Source organism: Microcebus murinus, chromosome 4 (genome assembly GCF_040939455.1).
Source record: "Microcebus murinus isolate Inina chromosome 4, M.murinus_Inina_mat1.0, whole genome shotgun sequence".
Taxonomy (NCBI): domain Eukaryota; kingdom Metazoa; phylum Chordata; class Mammalia; order Primates; family Cheirogaleidae; genus Microcebus; species Microcebus murinus.
In genome coordinates, this window is record NC_134107.1 from 111,572,711 (window position 1) to 111,590,550 (window position 17,840).

Sequence of the window (17,840 nt, forward strand, 5' to 3'; positions counted from 1 at the left end):
TTGATAACTAGGTCTCTCTAAAGTGTTTAATCTCTCAGACTTATCCACAGTAACCCTTGAGCAATTTGTCAATTACAGTGTAGCTTTCCCTACCCTAGCATTGGTTTCCCCAGTGGTTTCCCCCATGGGTTTTTGTTCCAGTAAGTTGTGCTTCTCTGTACTTTCCTGTTGATCTCCCCAATTTGGGAGGAGCAGTTTGCCCTATCATGGAGCTAAGCACAGTTGCTGATATTTTTTTCAGTCTGTTCAGTTTTTTATGTGTTGTTAGAACAGAAAAACAATTTATAAGCTCCTTATATATGCCAGACCAGAAATCAGAAGTTAAACGCTTTTGTTCATAATTTATGTCTATATTTTACAGACACTTCGTATGGAGTTAATTTGATGTTTTTATTTGTTTTGCATTTTTTTTCTATTCCAAAGCATTCTGTGGATAGTCTGCTCTCTAACAAGAGACTTAAGTGCAGCTAGTTTGATAGATGATGTGTACGGTGTGAGGGGAAAGATAAAAGATGGCTTTGCTTATCTCGTGTCTTTAATTTCCCTCCTCTCGCTGCCCCCTTTGGGGCAGAGGTACTTGCTGAGGCCTCGCCAAGGGCCGCTCCTTCTCTGTTCGTCGCTCCGTCCACACAGACAACCGCGTCTTCGAGGCACCTCCTCTCCTTCTGAACAAATAAGCAGCTTCCCTGTAGCCCATTATGTGAACCACCGTACCCTAGATCTTGATCGTTTCTTTTCTTTTCTCCGGCAGTGAGAGTTGGACTTTTTCCTTTCGAGGAGATTCCTCTATGGCGTGCGCTCCTCCCTCCCTCTCCAGCAGCCGCTCGGGCCTCCCCACCTGCTCTTGCGCAGGCTTTGGTGGCTGCGGCGGGAGCGCATTTGTAACGCAGTATGAATTTCACTATGGAATAAGTGTCTTTCTCTGTCTCCTAAAATGTGCTAACCACGCGATCACGTGTGGTTTCACTTCTGCCCCTTACGGCAGGTTTTAGGGAGAATGTATGGAAATGCTCACATTCAGGAGGCCGTCGTTGTGCTCCAGAGCAATAATTAAAGACATAGACTTTGAAGAATAGTCAGAATTTAATGAGATTTAATGAACATGCATCATGCATAGAGAAAACCTTGTAAGCAAAGCTAGAATAGAGTAAATTTGAGGAACTATCTCAGAAATAATTCGATAGTCCTATAGAATAGGCTGCCTGAAAGTCACTGCACAATAAAACTGGAAAGGTTGGTTGAGTTTAGGTCTCAGAGGATCCAGAGTACTATGCTAAAGAAAGTGGAATTTATTTTTTATACAGAGAAGAATCTAAAAGAATATGGGGGGGCAGGTTGCTTGTATGTTTCTTAATATACATAGTTTGTTTTAGCAAGTAAATTACAATTTATAGATAACCCACTATGTGCCAGGTACAATTCACTACATTATTTCATTTAATTCTTATAAAAACTCATGAGATAAATAATTGAAATTTATTATGGAGGTAAATAATTGGCAGGGGGTCAAAATCATAGACTCATAGCCTGAATCTAAGCGTAGGTGATTCTCAAGCCCGTGTGCTTTTCAGAATAGAGGGAGACTGAGGCAAGGGGCTGATCACGAGGGAGTGGTAACAAGAAGTAACATTTGTGGGAATGTCCACTTGTGAAAAGAAATGGAATATATTTCAGCACTCAGGTAACTAGAGAGTGGTGGCAGTTTAAGGTCACACTTACGAATAGGAGTTCTGGAAACAGACTTCCTGTGTTCAAAGCCTGGGTGTGTATGAACTGGGAAAGTGATTGTTGTCTTGTTGTTTCAGTGTTCTAATTTCAAAATATGGGGCTATCACCTTCAAATGGGTTGTTGTGCATCTTAAATGAGTTAATAGTGATTTTAAAAGACATATGGAACGTAGTAAGTCTCCTCGTGCTCCTCCTGCCCTCCTCTTCTTTCTTCTTCTTTCCTGGAAATAAAAGAATACAAAAATCCTCCAAATCTACAAGTCTTATATTTGTAGGTGGCTAGGATGGTAGTGGTACCTAGGACACGCACTGCGAAGGAATTGATGTGTGAGGAAAAATAAGTCAATTCACTTTGGAGATGAAAAGAACGCCCTAGAGGCCTGGGGCTCTAATGCACGTCCATGCAGTCTGCTCAGTCTCTCTCTCTGCGGTGGCTTTCTATGTAGGGATTTTCTCAATAAATAGTGCGGCTTCCTCACATATTCACTGACATGCTGGTACTGACATCAAACTGGTTTCCAGACTTGGACGCCAGTCCCAACCAATCACCTCCCCAGTTGAAACCTGAATTTTATGTTTCCTTCTAGAGTCTATACTCAGCTGCCCTTCTTTTTTAAAAATGTATTTATTTATTTATTTGTTTGTTTGTTTGTTTATTTTACAGACAGGGTCTTACTCCATGACCCCAGGCTGGAGTGCAGGAGTGCTGATGTAACTCACTGCAGCCTCCAGCACCTGGGCTCAAGTGTTCCTCCTGCTTCAGCCTCCAGAGTAGCTGGGACTACAGGCACACATCATCTTGCCCAGATAGTTTTTGTTTTTAACTTTAGTAAAGATGAGTTCTTGCTATGTTGTCCAGGCTGGTCTTGAACTCCTGGCCTCAAGCCATTCTCCTGCCTCTGTCTTCTAAAGTGCTAGGAATATAGGCATGAGCCACCACCATGCCTGCCCTTCCCATCTTTTTTTTACACTTACACTTTTGTCATAGCTCAGCACCTGGGAATTCAGTTTGAACCTGAACTGAATAAAAAATGCCAGCTTACGGATGTCAAGAGCCACACAATACGTCCAGAGTAAATGTGCATGTTTTTGCATAGCACATAGATTACTTAGGTAAATTGAGATTAAAAAACTGTAAGATTATGAAAAGTAAGTCAAGTCATATATTTTGTTTTCCCAATCTCTTCTCGCAGCACAAACACTGAGTATCAATTTACTATTTTACTAAACACACCAAGATAGATAGTGGGACTATATAATGCAGTAGGAGACAGCACCTGCTCTCAAAGAGCTCTCAGCACCTTCATGATATGTGTAAGAAAACCACTGATCACAGTGCAGTGTGCTGAATGTGTATGGAAGACGCTACAGTTATATAAGAAAAGCCTCTGTCAGTCTCAGACAGACAGGGAAAAGCCTTCCTGGAGTTGTTGATCTTGGTGGTGGAGGAGTGAGGGAGATGACATTTCAGATGGAGGGTCTAACATATGCAAAGGAACAATATTTTAAAAAGCAAGAGGTGTTCTATGTAGCACCAAGGGTAGGAGATAGGTCTGAGGAGGGGCTAGGCTGTGGTGAGCCTGAATGTCCGGAAGAAGAGTTCTGCATTGTTCTGATGGAAAACAAGTCAATGAAGGGTGTTGGGGTGGGGTATAGGTGTCACCATGAGGTTTGTGTTTTAGAAGGATTCATTCATAGCACCCCTGTGCACTGGGTGTTGAATGTGCCTGTGATATCACAGTATTCTGGTTCCCACAGCACTTGAGCACCCAATAAATGACACTAACCCAATCATGAGTTCTTAACTCTATGTTAACAGATCAAAACACAGGTTGTGGATGAATTGTCGAAATCACTTTGCCAACAGAAAGCAACAGCCTGTCTGAGCCCTGATCTATATCCTAGCTATCAGAAAGTCAGAGAGCCCCTTAATTCGATTTCCTATAATCCTCAAGTAAGTGCAAAATTTTAAAAGCTTCCCAAAATTAGTTGGTTTCAAAAATTGCACTGTTTCAAAAATTAACTTCAACTTCAGTGTTGAAGTTAAGTAAAAGTTAAGGTTTTCTTTGCTGGGTATAACTTTGCTGCTCTGTACTATTTCTGATTGACGTTGGCAAGGAACAGGTGAACTTTTGCTTAGTTGGTGCTGCTGTGTCTTTTGTGAAGATGAAGGTATAACATGAGGCAGGCAAGCAACTCACAGACTAGAATAATATCTGGACAAAATCCAAGATCAGCTTTTAGCAGCTTTGAGTATTGTTACTAAAAAGGACAGAAATTTTGCAGCATGGATCTCAGAATACAGATTCAAATCCAGTTCTCTCATCCATCAATTCTGGGATTTTAAATAACTTACCATGCTTCTCTGAGCTTGAATTCAGCGGACATTAGTTCCAGATGTAAGAGGAGATGATGCTTGCACGGTAGAAGTGTAAAATCCTTAAACATCAGCTCTTTCTTGTATTTGCATTGCAGAATCAGGTTCATAACCCTAGAAGGCATAGATGTAGTTCCTGTGTCTTCCTCAACTTCCAGTACAGAGCTATTGGCTTTCCACATCAAAGGACTTTGCCTGATCAGTCAAGTGCCCGCTGGCTGCTGAAACCACAAACCAGGAATTTCTTGGTATGCAAAATGAAGGTGATGTCAGTATTCCAGGTTCCCATGGGCTTAGCCATGACTTCTGACATTACAGAAAATACAGATAGTCTCCCACAGGCATGAAACTTCGGTGACAGTCAAAAGTCTAAAAAAATATTTTTCTATAGCCTCCAAGTTGATGCAGACAGGATTTTCTCTAGAGGTCACTGGATTTAGGGAATAGGTAATGTGTCCATTTAGGGAGTGAAGTGTTATCTCTCATGCCACAAGAACCTTTTTTGCCGAGGTGAAAACCTCACATTTTTCGTATTATAATCACCACTGAACAAATGGGGATAAAATGAGCCACCAACTCATGAAGGCAGTATGCTTTACCAAAGAGTGGCAAGTATGCAACTCTGTTTTACAGCCTGAAGGTTTAGGAGAATTACAGCAAAATAGTCCAGAAACACTTCTCTGTTCTAGGATTGTGTTCTCTGGAGATGCTGGGCAACAAAGCAGATTGGAGAGTTGGATGAATACTTTGGTGTACCTTAGGAAAGCATAAATTACACAGATTATCCTACTGGGTATACACCTAACTGCGTCTGTAAAAGCAGACTCTTTTTATCTTTTTATTTGAAAATAAGATTTTCTTTTTTAAGTCTTATAATTCATGGGCTTTCAGTAAAATTCATAAGAGCTTATTCTTTTATCCAACCCCTCATGGATTATACCTAAATCCCACTGGAAAATTTTGATCATATTTCAAGAGAGCTCTTGGACATTTTTAGGATGAACTTAACTCTCATCTCTGCAAAAAGACAGTGTTCCCATGGTGATGAGGGTGACACTGTCAGAACCGGCTCCAGCAGCGGGTACGGTCCCCTTGCTCTCCACAGGAATAGATGAGGTAAGAGAGAACAGCATTTTCTGTTCAAACACAGATAACTCAAAGATTAGCCAGGCTCACAAGCCAGGAATTTGCACTAAACATAAGCCTGATAGATTGCTTAAGATTATTATCCCCTTTCCTGTCAAAGGTACTCTGAAAGGCAGACATTCTCCTGTCCTATTAGGCTCCTCCAGAGATCTGTAGCTGGCATGGGTAGGTGGCAACTTGAATACATTACTGAGATGCTAATATTAGTTTTTTGTGATCATAAAAAGTTTTTACTCTCCATTAAGCCAAATTACATAATGCAGGAGCTGGAAAGTCAACTACAGTGTGCCTTATACAGAGAGCTGGGAAACTGAAATAAGTTTTATAGCACACCATGGTCTTCCAATTGCCTCATTTTATTCTCCTAAAGGGAAGCGGTTATACCCTTCGGAAAATTCTGTTACATCGAATCATTCTTCTACAACCATTAGTATAAGGGAGGCACCGATCGTGTGTGGTAGGCGTGCCCTCATGTCGCCAGATTTACTAACATAAGTCTGTGTATAACCAGCATAAAATTAGTGGATTCTTATGTCCTATACATGCCCTTCAATGTATTTAAAAGGCCATAAAAAGTATATTTTTGTCAGTCCATCTATCTATCCAATCTCCTATTAAGCTTTTGTTGAGCTCTGACCATATTCTAGGCCCCATGCTATGCATATGGAACGGAAGGAAGAACAGGGCTTGGCTCTTGCCCCAGGAAACTGAAAAGTGTGGGAAAGGGGATGAGCATACATAATCACAGCGCAGCATGATGTCCTGAATGGGGTTTATGCTGAGATGTGCACAAACGAGGTGTAACTAACTTGTCTGTGAGAGTCAGGGAAGATATAACAGAAGAGACGTTTTTTGAGATTGACCTGGGTCTAGATTGGTGCAGCCCTTGGTAGTGTATTTAATACCTCTGGCTCACATGAGGAGACTGAAAACAGGGAGTGCAAAAGTCAATTGGGGAAAGCAGCAAGAACTTCAAATGTACCCTCTGCACACATATTCCTGATTCCCCTAATATCTGAGCTAAGTGGTTAAGGACTAGGCTTAGGCTAAGCATATTTCTAGACCCTGTCCAATACATAGAGTTGGCCCAAGATGGGTACAGTTGTTCTTGATCTTGTTTGGATTATGAATTTATTTAAGATGTAATGAAATTTCTAGACCCACTCCCAGAAAAATGCAGAAATACATTTAAAATCTAAGTTTGCACAGAATTTCATGGAGTTCCATGAATGCTTTAGAGAGCAGCCATGGATTCTGTATTACGAACTTTCAATTTAAGAGAAAGACTAGGATCACATTGCTGTTATAGTCCCAGACTATGTCACTCTTAAATAATCATGAAACATAGTGTTTGCTATTTTATAGGGTCAAATACATTATTTCCTGGCTTGGTAATCTTGAATAACTTCCCTAAGCTTCATCATTATAGTGAGGATATTAATTCCATCTCTCAGAATTTGTTGTCAGGATTTGAGATAACATATATGGAGTACCTAGCAAAATGCCTGGCATATTCTTTCTTTGGCTTTTATCTTTATCATTACTATCAGTATTAGTATTGCATAATGACAATACAATTATGTTACAGAAGTTCAGGGAGCAAATTATGGTGACTGGATGCAATATCCATTTGTATTCTTTAGAGATATGTTAAACTTAGTGTTTATATAGAATTCTTTCTGCCTGCAAGATAATTAATAAAATATAGCAATTAGATTCTAAACCCTCTGGGCAGAAAGTATAACTCCTATATATTCTGTACCATATTCAATAAATGTATAATAAAATGATAATACTACTTGGGATTTCTATAGTTCTTTTATTTGATAGTCTCTAAGTAGTTTATAGATATTAGTTCATTAATTCTCCCAATTCCACAGAGACTAGGCAGGTAGAGAATGTCAAAGGCATTTTCTTTGCCTATTGCTTTAAAGACATGACTTCTCAACCCCATACACCTTGCTGTGGCATTCTCCAAGTGCACCAGAGCTTAGCCTCTTCCCCTTAGTACGCAGACCTTCCTCCTAGTCTGCCTAGTTAGCGCATCTCACTCAACTTTCCCAGGCCTTTTTTCTTCTCTCCATTACAATATGCAATTTCTGTTTCTCTTGTTTCGATCTAATCAAATAGCAAATACATAATAATTATAATAATTACCATTGAGAGTCAGGCACTAAAATATGTAAGAAGTGTTATTTCATTTGAAAATCACAAAAATCCAGTATGTTATTTATCATCATCTCTATTTTATGATGAGAAAAAATGGGTTCATGAGAAATTGAATAAACTTGTATAAGGTCACGCAGCTGACGAAAGGCAGATCTTGGATTTGAATCCACGTGTCTCCCTCTAAAATCTAGGACTTATTAGGAACTATGCAAATTTTCTAAATTCTCTATTGCTTTGGGTACTCAGGGGACTTTCCAGCAGCATCAGAGCTACCCTGAAACATGAGTCTGTGTCTGGGAAAATTAGAAGGACTTGCTTTGATACTGAGACTTGCAGTGAGGTGAACTCTCACCGCCACTCACAATTCTAATCTCCTTCTGTCCTTCCTCCTTCCCTTCCCAGCCCGCCACCCCATCAAAGGATCTGACAGCTTAGAATCCTCTCTAGAATTAATGTGTCATCCTAGAAGGGCTCTAGAGACCAACCAGAAGAGCTTTCTGAAAGTCAGAGTGGACATCCTATGGGGCCTCACTTTTACCTGGGCTGCACAAAACCATGCCTCAGGCTGTCTCTCGGGACTTCACGTCTGGAAGATGGAAGAGGCTCGGGGCTGTTTTCAAAACTGTCCAGTTCCTGAAACCCATGCATTCACTGAATTTCTATATGTACTCCTTCTCTATCCCTCAGTAGCGAGCATCCTCTCATGTCAGTCTTTCCACTCCTAACTAGTCTCCTCTCTTCCCTGCTGGAATCTTTGAAGATTTCTTAGACTCTCCCAGCATCACAGCCAATTCCTGCTTTGATAGAACTTCAAACATGCATGCCATGCTTTCCATTCCAACTTGTAGCAACAGTCACTCACATGTAGTAAACAATATTAATTGGATTAATTAAGAGAAAAACAAATGAAGATACATCAAGGGCTTGCTATAAGGGACACTATAATGGCTGTGTGTATGTGCATGTGTATAAAATGTCACTGTTCTGATCTCCACTCTAGAAATAAGAAAGAAACAGAGTTCCAGAGACTTGAGTTTCTCAAAGCCATAGACCATGCAATGGCAGAGACTTCAGATCCATGCCTGACCAGGCTGGGACCCTCGTCCTACACTGCCTCGGTGACTTGGGAGTGAGTGTTGTCTGCACCCCAGAGCTGGCTCCTGACATTTACGCTGGTTTCTTATCTGAGAATTGACAAGGATCTTAGAGTCCACCTATCCAAGGGACCCCCCTTCTGAGAACAGGTGCTGCCTCTAAGCCCTCAGAGCTTGTTCGTCAGCAAACCAGGAAAGGACGTGCGGATGTCATTGGTGGTAGGCTTGATTGGAAATCATTAGGAAGTGAGAGGTGACAGCGACATTTCTGAGCCGGGAATGAGAAGGAGTTGCCAGAAGGACATATTCTGGGATGTCATCCCCCTTGGTAATTTACCTCCCACAAGGATGCACAGGGACTAAAGATTCTGTTCATTACACTCATTTTCTCATTAGTCAGATGTGGGATGATTTACACCAGAAAAAGATGGAATGCATTTCCCAGGTTCAGCAGCTACCTTACCTGTTTGTACTCAAGTTCACCCTAAAAGAATTTGGGGCTGATTAAACATACAACTCTTCGTTTAAGCCCTCAGGCTACTTAGACACTTGGGAGATATTTGCTATCACTGAAAATAAAGTTTTCCCAATAGCAACACTGATACTATCTTTATTTCAGCAGCTGGCGGTGGGAGCAGAAGCAAGCACACAAAGAGGAACAAAACAAAAGCAAAGTTGCAGCTTCCCCAAAGTGGCTTAATAATATAATAGCCATGCTGCTCCTTTAGGAATATTCTAAATTATCATTTTCTTAAGCATAAATTGTGTTTTCTCTTGAACCTGTGCACATTCAACTATAACCACTGTTCCCATTAGCAGGGTTCCTGCCGTGTGCCAGTCATGCAGATTGCAGGAGAGACAAGTGAGCTATCCCTCGGAACTTCCTGGTTGTGTCAGAGGTACATGGGTATGTTTTAATTCTCATGACCACCGCAGAGGGAGCATGTACTTATTCCCAATTGACAGATGAAGATACCGAGGAAGGGAGAAAATAAGTAGTTTGCCAATTACTTATTAGTAGTAGTAGCTGAAACTGTGGTTTAAGCCTACATTTGTCTGACTCCAAAGCACAGACCCTATTCTTTATTCTACTCTCTGTTCCCCTCAAAGCTCACTCTATCTCTCGGAATGCTTAGTGTGAAAAGACCCATGTCCAATTCCGGCCTCTGCAGATTGTGATTCCAATCAGATGGAGGCCAGAATGAAAATCACAGGGCCCTGCCTCTGGAAGGCCGCTGGACTCCTGGCTGGCTGTGCAGGCCCTGATGCAGCTCAGCGGGGGACTGACACGCCCAACCATCAAGACAAATGTCTCCACACAGCCCTAAAACCAGGCTCACGGATTTGTAGCCCTTGAGGAAATAGTGACGATGGCCCTCTCTGCTTCAGATACAGGTCAGGCTGAGGACCAGCAATGGTGCTCAGCCCTTCATCACCGAGGGTGGGGGCTCTGCATCTGCTACTAACAACACCGGCTGCAACTCTACCGTCAACCTCTTGTAGGGGCAGATATACTTGCCGCAGTCCCCTCAAACAGAACCTCTGGGTTATTTCAGAATTTACATGATTTATTCTACAGACCTTCACCTGCAAAAGTCTCTTCCAGATTAAGGATATGTTTGTTTCTTCTTGTCCCTTTAATCCTGAGGACGCCCCTAAGAAGTGGGTAGTTAGCAGGACTGCAATGGCCCAAGATCTTCTTTCCCATCTGGAATCATCAGCCCAGTGATTTTCTGAGCATTATTTTGCTTCCAAACAAAGAATCCTCCAGATATACCTGGTACCCCAACCCCAACACAACCCTCCAACCCCTTTATGTGGGTGTGGAGAAGGCGATGGAAGATTAGTCTGATTCACACCATCGGGACAGTTGGGAAGCTAAGTAAAAAGGAGACATAATTTTCTCCTAGTACTTTTACACTCAAAGACATTTCATATCATATAATGTATTATACACAAGATCCTTGATTGTCCAGGAGGAAGGAGATTAGTAGCCCTTCTCAAAGAAAGAAAAAAAAAGAAAAACTATGGCCCAACTAGATGACATGACCCAACTAGACTACACAGGGCTACTCTGCAGCAGGTCTCTAGAGTCCCCGACCAGGACATCTTACACAGATCCAGGGTAATTTTCCACTTAGCCTTCACCCCCAAATACAGCCGTGCTCATAGGCAGTTATTCAGGAATAGATTGACTCCTGGGGTTGATTCTCCCTCCCCTGCAACAATCTAATAAACATGGTGGATATTACCTATGAACAGAGACAAGTCTCCCGCCCGCGCCTGCACATTTGGAAGATGGTTCTTTTCAGACTCCATGAAAGCCCGCTGACACTGCCGGGTGGTGCCCGGGCCACACCCAGCCGAGCGGGGGCGGCAGGGCCCTGCTTTCTCGTGGCTGAGGCACTGACAGCCGCAGAGGCTTAGCTGGCCACGGCTGGGTGCCTGGGTCCCTAACAAGAAGGGAGATGGCATTAAACCTAGCAATTGTCTTTTTTACAGGGTTAAGGGAAACCACTCAGGTGAATAAAACTTGAGAGACCTAAGAAGAGCCTCGATAGAAGATGTTAGAACATCACGTTGCTTTAGTCCCAAGGTTAAACACATTTCCCAGGAGGGAGAAGTCCCGCAGAAAACAGGCCAAGTGTGGTTTGCTTCTCAGCCACCTGGGTGAGGACAGCCCACTGCTCGCACCCAGCGAGGGCCAGCCACACACAAGGCCGGCCCTTCAGACTCAACGTACACCTCGGGAAACGCTTCAAAGGGCTGCTTTGCTCATCTGTTTTCTTCTCTTAATCAGACAACTTGGAATTTGAGACAACTGACTGAGAGTCAATCTCTGTCTTTTTAAGGCAGCTTGCATCTTGCTGTGTTGACAGGGACCAATGGCCGGGCCTTGAGGGCAGCAGAGCTGAGGCAAATCGATTTCTTTGTTCTAGGTCTGGGCTGCAGCCTTCCCAGGACTGCGCCAGCTCTGCAGCTTCCTCCCTGCGGATCTGGAGGGGCTGATGGGGGTTAGGAATGACATCCAAAGATGAATGATAAGTGAACAATAGGATGTACTTTAAAAAGAATGGGTGAAAGAGAATTATGATTAACTACATATCTTTTTTTTGTTGTTGCTTAATGTTATATTCTCCTGGATAAACACTTTCACTCTTTTAGAGATCTTCAGTTGACTCTCCTGGAAAAAGACGTTGATCTTTTTTTTTTAATTAATTAATTAATTTTTTATTTCGGCATAGGATGGGGGTACAGATTTTAAGGTTTCAATAAATGCCTTTATCCCCCTCCCCCCACAAGTCTGAGTCTCCAGCATGACCATCCCCCAGACGGTGCACATCTCACTCATTATGTATGTATATAGCCACCCCCCATCCCCCTGCCCAATACCCTATTACTGCAGTACCTATGTGTGCACTTACATACTGCACATTTAATACCAGTTTGCTGGTGAGTATATGTGGTTCTTGTTTTTCCATTCTTGGAATACTTCACTTAGTAGTATGGGTTCCAGCTCTAACCAGGAAAATATAAGATGTGCTATATCACTGTTGTTTCTTAGAGCTAAATAGTACTCCATGGTATACATATACCACATGTTATTAATCCATTCTTGGATTGAAGGGCACTTGGGCTGCTTCCACAGTCTTGCAATTATGAATTGTGCTGCTATAAACATTCAAGTGCAGGTGTCTTTTTTGTAGAGTGTCATTGGATCTTTTGGGTAGATGCCCAGTAATGGGATTGCTGGATCAAATGGTAGATTCACTTGTATCGCTTTAAGGTATCTCCAAATTGCTTCCCACAGAGGTTGAACTAGTTTGCAGTCCCACCAGCAGTGTAGGAGTGTTCCTCTCTCTCCGCATCCACGCCAGCATTTGTTGTTCAGGGTCTTTTTGATAAAGGCCATTCTCACTGGAGTTAAGTGATATCTCATTGTGGTTTTGATTTGCATTTCCCTGATGATTAGAGATGTTGAGCATTTTTTCATATGTTTGCTGGCCATTCTTCTGTCTTCTTTAGAAAAGTTTCTGTTCAAGTCCTTTCCCCGGTTTTTAATAGGGTTGTTTGATTTTTTCTTGCTGATTTTCGTGAGTTCTAAGTAAATTCTAGTTATCAGCCCCTTATCAGATGCGTAGGATGCAAAAATTTTCTCCCACTCTGTAGGTTGTCTGTTTACTCTCATGACTTTTTCTTTGGCTGTGCAGAAGCTTTTTAGTTTGATCATGTCCCATTTATCTATTGTTGCTGCTGTGATTGTCTTTGGGGACTTCTTCATAAACTCTTTGCCTAGGCCAACATCTAGGAGAGTGTTTCCAACATTTTCCTCTAGAATTCTAATAGTTTCATACCTTACGTTTAAGTCTGTTATCCAGCGTGAGTTGATTTTTGTGAGAGGTGAAAGGTGTGGTTCCTGCTTTAGCCTTCTACAAGTGGCTATCCAGTTTTCCCAGCACCATTTATTGAAAAGGGATTATTTTCCCTAGCATATGTTTTTGTCTGCTTTGTCAAAGATTAGATGGCTATATGAGGATGGTTTTATATCAGGATTATCAGTTCTGTTCCATTGGTCAATATTCTTATTTTTATGCCAATACCAAATTGTTTTAATTACTACAGCTTTGTACTATAGTTTGATATCTGGCATATTAATGCCTCCCATTTTGTTTTTGTTGCCTAGAATTGCTTTTGATATTTGGTGTCTTCTTTGGTTCCATACGAAGCATGAAATTATTTTTTCTGTATCTGTGAAGAATGCTGATGGGATTTTAATAGGTATTGCATTGAATCTGTAGATCAGTTTGGGTAGTATAGACATTTTAATGATGTTGAGTCTGCCGATCCACGAGCATGGAATGGATTTCCATCTGTTTACATCCTCTGCTACTTCCTTCCTTAGTGTTTCATAGTTCTCCCTGTAGAGGTCTTTTACGTCCTTGGTTAGGTATATTCCTAGGTACTTTAATTTCTTTGTTGCTATTGTGAAGGGAATTGAGTCTTTAATTTGGTTCTCAATTTGATTGTTATTGGCATATACAAATGCCTCTGATTTCTGTGTATTGATTTTATATCCTGGGACTTTACTAAATTCATTTATCAGTTCCAGGAGTTTCTTGGTTGAATCTTTAGGATTTTCTAAATATAATATCATATCATCAGCAAAGAGTGACAGTTTGATCTCTTCTGCCCCTATTTGGATGCCTTTAATTCCACTTTCCTGTCTGATTGCTGTAGCCAGGACTTCCAGTACTATGTTGAATAGAAGTGGAGATAGTGGGCAGCCTTGTCTGGTTCCAGTTCTAAGTTGGAATGCTTTCAATTTTTCCCCATTCAGTATGATGTTGGCTATGGGTCTGTCATATATGGCTTGTAGCAGTTTTAGGCATGTTCCTTCTATGCCTATTTTATTAAGTGTTCGTATCATGAAAGAGTGTTGAATTTTGTCAAAAGCTTTTTCTGCATCTATTGAAAGAATCATGTGGTCTTTGTTTTTGTTTCTGTTTATGTGGTGAATTGTATTTATAGATTTAAGTATATTGAACCATCCCTGCATCCCTGGGATGAAGCCCACTTGGTTGTGATGGATTAATTTTTTGATAAGCATCTGGATTCGGTTAGCTAAGATTTTGTTGAAAATTTTTGCATCTATATTCATTAGGGATATTGGTCTGTAGTTTTCTTTTTTTGTTGCATCCTTTCCTGGTTTTGGTATCAGAGTAATATTCACTTCATAAAAGGTGTCGGGGAGGTTTCCGTTCTTCTCGATGTTGTTGAATAATTTCTGCAAGATAGGTACTAGTTCTTCTTTGTAAGTGTGGTAAAATTCGGGTGTGAAACCATCTGGACTGGGACTTTTCTTTTTAGGGAGATTTTTAATTGCTGTTTCTATTTCAGCTCTTGAGATTGGTCTGTTCAGGGAATCCATTTCTTCCTGGTTGAGCCTAGGGAGGCTGTGTGTTTCTAGAAATTTGTACATTTCCTCCACATTTTCCAGTTTGTGTGCATAAAGATTTTTGTAGTATTCATAAATTATATCTTGTATCTCTTTGGGATCAGTTGTGATATCTCCTTTTTTGTTCCTGATGGAGCTTATTAGAGATTTCTCTTTTCTGCTTTTCATTAGCTTAGCCAATGGCATGTCAATTTTATTTTTTCAATGAACCAACTTTTTGTTTTATTAAAATCCTGAATAGCTTCCCTGTTTTCAATTTCATTTAGTTCTCATTTGATCTTGTTGATTTCACTCCTTCTGCTAGGTTTGGGGCTGGTCTGTTCTTCTTTTTCCAGCTCTTTGAGTCATTTCATTAGATTGTCTATTTGTGATCTTTTTGACTTTTGGTTATAGGCATTTATGCACATAAACTTTCCTCTAAGAACTGCTTTAGCTGTGTCCCAGAGGATTTGATAACTTGTCTCTCCATTGTCATTTTTTCATAGAATTTTTTTATTTCCATCTTGATTTCTTCATTTATGAAGTAATCATTTAGTAGGAGGTTGTTTATTTTCCATGTTTTTGTGTAGAAATGTGGGTTTCTGTTATGGTTGATTTCTACTTTTATTCCACTGTGATCTGGGAAGATACATGGTATGATTTCAATTTTTTAAAATTTCTTGAGGTTTACTTTGTGTCCTAGGATATGGTCAATCTTAGAGAATGTCCTGTGATCTGATAAGAAGAACGTATATTCAGTGGATTTTTGGTAGAATGTCCTGTAAATGTCAGTGAGTCCCAATTTTTCTAGAGTTTTGTTTAAGTCCATTATTTCTTTCTTAATTTTCTGATTGGAGGATCTGTCTTGTGCCGTCAGTGGGGTGTTGAAATCTCTGGTGATTATGGTATTGCTATTAATCCATTTGTTTAGATCCAGTAAAGTTTGCTTTATGAATCTGGGTGCACCTAAGTTGGGTGCATATATATTTAAAATTGTTATCTCTTCTTGTTGAAGTATGCCCTTGACCATTATATAATGACCCTCTTTGTCTTTCACTACTTTTGTTGGTTTAAAAACTAAATTGTCTGAAATTAGAACTGCCACGCCAGCCTTCTTTTGGCTTCCACTTGCTTGGAATACTGATCTCCACCCTTTTACTTTTAGTCTATACGCATCCTTGCAGGTTAGATGTGTTTCCTGAAGACAGCATATACTTGGCCTGTATTTTCTTATCCATTCAGCCAGCCTATGTCTCTTGAGTGGAGAGTTTAAGCCATTCACATTTATTGAGAGAACTGATAGGTAAGGTAGATTACTGTTCATTCTGTTGGGTTGGATGTTGTTGCTTTGATTTCTCTCTTGAGCCAGAGTAATATCTGGCCTTTAATCTTTGGGTTTTGGTTGTTTTTATATTCGTGAGTTTTTATTATGGTGTTCCGTGTGTAACACTGTTTTGAGTACTTCTTGTAGGCTGGTCTTGTCTTGGTAAATTCTCTGAGGCTTTGCTTGTCTGGGAATGTCTTTATTTCTCCTTCATATACAAAGCTTAGTTTTGCAGGAAATAAGATTCTAGGCTGGGCATTGTTTTGCTTCAGAAGAGTGAGAATGGGGCCCCAGTCTCTCCTTGCCTGTAAAGTCTCATTAGAGAAATCGGGTGTTATTCAAATTGGCTTTCCCTTGTACATTACTTGCTTCTTTCGTCTTACAGCTCTTAGAAGGGCCTCTTTAGTTGATATTTTGGTCAGTCTGATGACTGCATGACGTGACGTATTCCTGTTTGCATTGAATCTCCCAGGGGTCCTCTGAGCTTCTTGAACTTGTATATCGAGATTTTGAGCAAGGCCTGGGAAATTTTCCTCTATTATATCTTCAAAAAGCTTGTCCAACCCTTGAGTGATGCCTTCTTCCCCTTCTGGTAACCCTATGACCCTCACGTTAGGTTTTTTCACATAATCCCACATCTCTTGTAGGCTTTGCTCTTTTCTCTTGTTTCTCTGCTGTATCTCTGTGACTGATTTGTTTAATTGGAAGGTGTTATCTTCAATCTCTGAGATTCTTTCTTCTGTTTGATCTACCCTGTTCTTGAGACTTTCCACTGTATTTTGTAGTTCCCTGAGTTGATTCTTCATCTCCAGGAATTCGGTTAAAGTTTTCTTCACTGTATTGATCTCTTTAGTGAACTTTTGTTCCATATCCTGGAGGCTTTTTGTGGTTTCTTTGTGTTGGTTATTGAGTTGTTCTTGCATGTTAGTGAGTGTTCTTATGATCCACATTCTTATGTGGATCTTCTGTCATTCTTATGATCATTCTTATGATCCTCTTCTGTCATTTTGGTTGCCAGGTTTTGGTTGTTGTCTGTTTCTAAGGGGCTGGTGCTCCTCTTTGGGGGTGTGTTTTCTGTTTGTTTCTTCATATTTCCAGAGTTCCTTCCCTGATTTCTTCCCATGTCACTCAGTTGTTGTTTCTTTCCTTTTGGTTTTCATTTGGGTATTCACACTTCTTGTTTAGTTTCTGAGCTGGTAGGTGGTGTTGCTCACTGGTGGTGGCCGTCGCTGGGCTGGTGTCTGCAGGTCTCTCTACCCATTGGGGAGCCCACCAGCAGTCCGAGATGCAGTGGAGGGGAAATGGCCGATTCACCTACCCTTCCTGCTGGTCTCTGGGCTGCTCCGGCGGCCTCCCGTCTTCTGCCTCCTTATTTACACAGGTGGAGATAGATGGGAGGAACGGGAACAGTTCCTATCTCAGTTCTACCCCCAAGGCGGGGCTAGAAACTTTGGAGCCAAAGGCCCAGCCCCAAGTCACCAGAGTGTGTGGGTCGTAAAATCTCTCTGCCTTATATCCACCAAAGGCATCCTCCTACGAGGCTCGGCCCTGCCCAGGCAAACTCAAGGGCCTGGACACTGAGCACAGGAGACCTGTCCAGGGAGAGACTGTCCTGAAGCCGGCAGGCCGGTAGTCAGACCCACCGATCCCCATTTTCTGTCTCTTTAATTACACAGGTGGAGATAAGCGGTAGGAATGGGAACAGTTCCTATCTCAGCTCCGCCCCCAAGGCGGGGACAGAGATTTTGGGGCCAAAGGCTCAGCCACAAGACACCGCAGCGTGGTGGGCGTAAAGTCTCTCTGCCTTATAACCATCAAGGGCAGCCTCCTACAAGGCTCGGCCCTGCCCCGGCGGGCTCCAGGGCCTGGACACAGAGCGCAGGAGACCCGTGCAGGGAGAGGCTGTCTTGAAGCCGGCAGGCTGGTAGCCAGACCCACCTATCCCCATCTTCTGTCTCTTTAATTTCACATGTGGAGATAAGCAGCAGGAACAGGAACAGTTTCTATCTTGGCTCCGCCCCCAAGGCGGGGATACAAACTTTGCGGCCCAAGGCCTAGCCCCAAATA

The 17,840-nt window shown here is 41.6% G+C and overlaps 1 long non-coding RNA gene across 1 annotated transcript in view; it reads right to left on the bottom strand.

Annotated features, from left to right (window-relative positions):
* Positions 1–1,091: 1,091 nt before the first annotated feature.
* LOC142870512 (uncharacterized) overlaps positions 1,092–17,840 on the bottom strand; it is a 116,916-nt gene continuing 100,167 nt past the window's right edge. The window contains exons 3-4 of the long non-coding RNA XR_012918866.1: positions 4,085–4,326; positions 1,092–1,949 (exon numbers count right to left, since the gene is read on the bottom strand). This is a non-coding gene — a long non-coding RNA (uncharacterized LOC142870512). The remainder of the gene's footprint in view (positions 1,950–4,084; positions 4,327–17,840) is intronic.